The sequence below is a fragment of the Protopterus annectens genome, chromosome 1.part1, assembly GCF_019279795.1.
Source record: "Protopterus annectens isolate FY-2018-M chromosome 1.part1, PAN1.0, whole genome shotgun sequence".
Classification (NCBI taxonomy): domain Eukaryota; kingdom Metazoa; phylum Chordata; order Ceratodontiformes; family Protopteridae; genus Protopterus; species Protopterus annectens.
Window position 1 is genome coordinate 1,015,018,501 of NC_056726.1, and position 6,000 is coordinate 1,015,024,500.

General features: G+C 33.9%; 1 protein-coding gene across 1 annotated transcript in view; it reads right to left on the reverse strand.

The window, feature by feature from the left end:
* The window catches only part of LOC122808760, a 1,224,833-nt gene that overhangs the window by 756,232 nt on the left and 462,601 nt on the right, over positions 1 to 6,000 (reverse strand). The gene's annotated exons all lie outside the window — the stretch shown is intronic.

Below are 6,000 nucleotides of genomic sequence, written 5' to 3' on the forward strand. Positions count from 1 at the left end.
AAGAAACTTGTGTAATAAATTAAAAATTAAGTTACAATTATAAAATGGACATTAAACTCTCTCATAATGTTTTGATAGAATGTTATAAGCAAAGATGATGTACTTTCCACACTGTATGCTAGATAAATGTAGTTATTTTATGTTAAATGATAACAAGGGAAAATCCAAATGACCATATCCAGTTATCGCCGAAACTCAAGTGGAAGTTGTCCAGTGAAAATAATATTTAATAGTAAATCATAACTCAAACAAAGCAATAAAGAAAAGTTAATGGGCAATGAAATATTAATGAATTATGCAGTATTAACATAATCTAGTTAGAAATGAATGATGTGAACATTTTTGCACCGATAATTTGCATTAGAAAGATGCGCATCTCAGCTGGTAAAAGCAACAAAGGGCAGACAATTCCATTGATCACATATACATAACCTGCAAAAATCTAGAACAAATCAAGCAAACAAGAGAAGTGACATTTAGACATGTTGTTCATATTAGTTGGTGAGACAGCAAAGGAGAAGTAGGTTTGGCAACGACTACAAAATGAATAATTTGGATGCAGCACCTTAGGAGGTAAGGCAGGATGCCAGAGTGAGGCAGGGTTGAAATGGTCATTAGTAAACAACTGAAACAAGGAATATGAAGAAACATAGGCTATACAATATAAAAAAGGATATAAGGAGAAAAAGATGAGAGTGCAATATTTTCTGCTTTTTTTATTTGCTAACCAGGTGAGTCAACTAACTACAGATATATTTCAGGGGAGATCCAGACGTATTGCCTGGTTAAATGACTTACTCAGAGTCACAGAAAACATAGATGCAGGCTGAGAAATTAAATTCTGGACTATTGGATTAAGGTCATTAGCAGGCTTTAGCCTTAAACATCTACATAAAATTTAGAAGAGGAGAGGACAGGAAGGAAAACAATAATCTGATCAGGTAAAATCACCTTTTGAAACTCATTTTGGAAGAAGAGTCCTTAGCTGCCCCCTAAGGAGAGGAAAAAGAAGATAAAAAAACATAATATCAGAGGGTAGATCTTGTTCCATAATTTGGCAATATTAGGGCAAGCAAAACATTATCATGATGTTTTTTTTTTAGAATTTCTCATGTTGAATGACTTTATAATTATTGTGACATGTTAAAGTGTGAGAAAGACAGGGTCTATATTATATATTCAACGTTTCAAAACTTTGAATCCCATAAGTTTGACAACATATGATCGAAGTTTGAAACTTTGAATATATAATAAAACATAAAAAAAAAAAAAAAAAACTTACCTTAACTCTCTGAGCAGGGGGGCAAGCCCCCGTGCACCCCCACACCCCCCTACTTAAATATACCAACTCCAAGATCACACTTCAGTGCAGAAAAGGGAAATTCTCCCATTCTGCACCATACGGAGCCATTACATTTAACCTTCAAACTTTTCAAAGTTCGATCATATGGTGTCGGCCATATGACATTCGAACATTGAAAACTTCATTCATGTAATAGGAACCCAAAAGACAGAAGCATGCCACAGTGTAAGGCATTGGAGAGGAGTGTTTTCAGCATATAGTCAAACCTGGATGGAAAGGAGGTGTACTAGGGCCAAGTGACCTTAAAGTCCTAGACAATCAATAAGGTGGAGAGCAGGTACCTAGCTGGCTGACCTGGTTAATAAATAAATATAATACAGAAAATATATCCTTTTAAAACCAGTCTGGATGACATTGAAACATTCTGGATGACCAGATGGTTGATCACAAGTTTTGTCCAATGTCTACTTAATAGGGGGCACTGCTAGTTCCCCACTAGTACTGGGTGATGTGGATGAGCTTCTCGATGGTCTCTTTTTGCTGTAAGCTAAGTAACAACCTATGAACCTGTGAAGAATGGGTGTAGATGGTACAAAGATGCTGACAAGTTTTGCTCTTTCATCAACTAATATCAAAGTTCATAGTCTCTCATTCAAGCTACTACAAACAGGGTGACACCATGATCAATCAAAACATGGTTGTTGCCTTTACACATGAAACAAAGTCCCTCGCTTGGGTCCAAAACAAAAAGCCTTCGTGAACTGTACAATTAAATATTGATCAGTTATCGCACCCTGCATACAAACACAAATCTATCAAAAACATTAGCATTGTAGAGCATTTTTAATCACAACTATTTATTGGGAAGCTGTTATAAATAAATAATTTATATTTCTGTTGACATTAGGTTAGTTGTTTGTGTCTACTCAATTAAATTGCTGAAACACTGACTTGAGACAGGGTTAAGCAGTGAGTCTTGAGAGAACTGTTTTCTGTCACTTGAATAAAATACAATTCTGACTGCAAGCATTCCTTGGAAAATATTTTGTGATGATTATTCTAGTGTACAGAAAGCAGTCGGCTTGTAAGACAATAGTAATAAAATATAAGCAGTCTTCACTGTCACAGACATAACCAGGCATTAAAATAACAGTGATGGATAGTGCTGAAATACATTTGGGAAGAACAGAAAGGTGTTCATTTATTTGTTGATCTGTCTAATGTTTTTCTAAGTGCACAAATGTTGCATCGGTGGATGTTCTCAACAATGACCGGGGTAAAAAGCAAAGTAATTATACAGAATTCTAGAAACAAACAAAGAAAAAAATGTATAAAACAACAAAGCAAGTTCAGAGCGATGGATCATTTAAGGTGAATATCACACACTAGGCAAGAGTTCCCTGACATAGAAGACTAATTAGAAAAAGTGTGTGCTAAACAGTTTAAGCAAATAATGTATCAAAAGAGTAAGAAAGTCCAATATTTCAGTTATAAAGTTTTTAGACAATGATGCACAACATTGTAAGTAATAACATAATCCCTTATGATTGTTTGCTACGATTGCACTATCACATCAAATGCCATGCTCATTAGAGACAAACATGTTTGTTTTAGATGAAATCTGTGGTCTTCCTCTGTGCCTTCCACATATTGTATTAATAATTTCAGAATAAAAACATATTCTGTAGCTCCTGTGATGCAAGAATTCTAGCCAGGTGGGCCACTTTTAGAAAGACTGTGACCTTTTGGAATAAAATTAACTTGCATAAATGTTTGAAGAAGGTTGACAGAGGTTTTATGATTTAACAAGAGATAAATCAGTTTGGGTGTTTGTTGTAAAATAACAGGTTATACAAGGAGCTTTTCCCCAGAATAAAAACCTTTGTTTTTTATGTCATGATTGTTAGCATAAATAGTTTTTATTATCACTTACATAAAATGACTTATAGGTCATGATGACTAACCCATACTCAGTAGTAATATTCAGTAACACATCAAAACAAAATATATTTCAACAAGACTTTACATTATACAGAGATGTTCCCTTCAGCTGCAGTTTAGTAAATCTTTAATTTTACTATGGCTTCCAGCTTAAGTTACAGTTCACACAAACTTAGCTTATTTAGAAGGCATTCACAAAGTTTTTACAAAAAATTATAAGCTTGATTGGCACATACTAGTATAATACGTCAAAGACCGTTTTTTTTAGACTTTTTTTGGGGGGGGGGGGTGCATATGCATTTTTTTTATTTCCTTTGGTTCATCATTCATTTTACTGGTGACCTACATTTACTTTGATTAGGCCAGAATAACATATTTTAAAAGTTGATATCAGCAGAAGAATACAAATTCAAACATTTGCAACCCAGCATTTTTTTTCTTTCAGTAGTGATATAACACATTCTATAAAAATAACAATTTTCTTATACCTTTTCAAACAAATGTTGATAACATGTGCCTGTATCTGATTTTGGATCATATCACAGTTCGATGCTATTACCTTTTACCTTTGAAACTATAGCAGTGCTGCAAAATGATTATCAGAGGCATTGATTAGCCTATGCACTTAAGCTTCTCACAAAAGCCTTCTTCACTGGGTTTACTTTTTTAACCCATGTATGTCTGAGTGGAGCCATGACATTTTTCAGCCACACTATTTGTGTCATCCCTTCTTGGAATGATATTCTATTTCAGACTTTGGTTCCTCAATGAAACAGTGTGATAAATATTATTCCTAACCACATTTCTTAGATTGTCCCCATTAAATTGCAGTCACTTGTATTGCTGCAGATAAATCTAATATAGTGTTATCAATAGGTTAGTGTGTTTCCTAACAAGCATTCAGTGATGAATCTTATTACAGCAATGATACAGGACGGTTTGTCTAACCAGAGTGCCCATTTTATTGACTTTTAAGAATAATCAATGTATAATGCTAGTTGTATGAACATTTGCAAACAACACACATGCACACATGAATGTCTCTCTCTCTCTCTCTATATATATATATATCTATATATATAAATATATATATATATATATATATAGAGAGAGAGAGAGAGAGAAAGATCTCTCTATATTTTTCTATATAGTGTTATTAACATACTTAAAAAATACTAAGGCACGAAATATCAAATGGAAAAAAATGAAATATCACTGAAACTTACAACAGTTGGAAAATGCAACACTCAAAGCAAACTTCACTAAAGGAAACTATATCACTCATAAAACTGATTGCAAAAAAGATCACACCAGTGACAATAGTCTAGTATACCATAGCACAGTTTTGCTTAGTTACTTTTATGGTATTCAGGACAAGAATGTCCTTGCTGTTCTCTTTATGAGTCACCTCATTCTGATTTAATTGTTCAGACAATGCATTTCTCTTTTTGCAGGTTATTAAAAATAAATGCTTTTCTTTGTAACTTTACATGCAGGTTGACAAGGTGCTTTACGTTTGCTTTTATATCTTTATGTATTTCTTTACACACAACCTATTCAAGTTCCTCATTGATAAATGACAACTCTTCCTTTTATTTACATCTTCAGATTTAATTTGTTATATAGGCCAGGCCAATCAGACATTTGCTTTCAGGTAGTTATTTCCTTAACTGCTTCACTTTAAACAGAAGATTCTGCACATTTCTCAGTTGTATTCTATGTCATTTTGAGCTGGACTTTAAGCAACTTATTTTCACTCTGCACATCTTGACAATTTGCTTTTAAGTCAAAAACAGCATCGTTAACAGTTTACATAGCTCCTAATCCATCACTCAGTAAGCACACAATCTCAGCCTGGGTCTGAACTGGCCATCTTTTCTGTTTTTCAACTTGTAACACCATTTATTTTTTATTTATTGACATTTGTTAACTGGGTTGGTCCAGTTGGGTTTGTGACCCATTTTCAGTGGAAACACGAGGAAAAAAGCTCCAAAAAAAAACACAAACTGTTTACAGAGAATCAAACATTTCAGTCAAAAATATGGTGAAAATCAGTTATACAAGAACGTTAGAGAGACAAAGCAGGAATGCAAACACATGATATATACATATCAATATGTTTACAGACTAAAAATATATTTACAAAAAGAATTATGTCCAACAGTATTGATTGTAGAGTTTAATAACGATCCACAATAGTGGAATACTTAGCTGTGTGTGGAGGGACTGAAAAGGTATATAGTAGGGTTGTGGGGAACTTAAGTAGGGGCTTGACAAGGACATATTTTGAAGTTGAGTTTCCTTGACTTGAGCCTCTTTGTTTGTTTTTTTTTTTTTAATTTACTCATCAATTTTTTTATATCTACTAAAATAAATTAACTTTCCATTTGGTGTCTGTCTTAGTCCAACCTTTCTGAAGTTGCCCAGACTTTTCTGTAAGCTTTTCACACCTGCCACATCTTTCTTTAATTTCTCATTACCTTACCTCAGAGAATTCAAACTCTTTTTTATCGTAGCCACGTTTTTCATTAACGCTTAGCATCACTTTTCTTAGAACTTTCACGTTTTTGCTCTGCTTCATTACATGTTGCAAAGGCTAAGAGAGACTTTGAGACAAATCAACAATTTCTTTATGAGACATTAAAGCAAGGCACCATCTGCCTGAGCTGATAGTAACTCAGGTGGATGTAAAAGATCCCATGGCACTTTCTGACAAGAGTAGGGAGAGGTTCCTTAGTGTTCTGTCCAAATTTCAG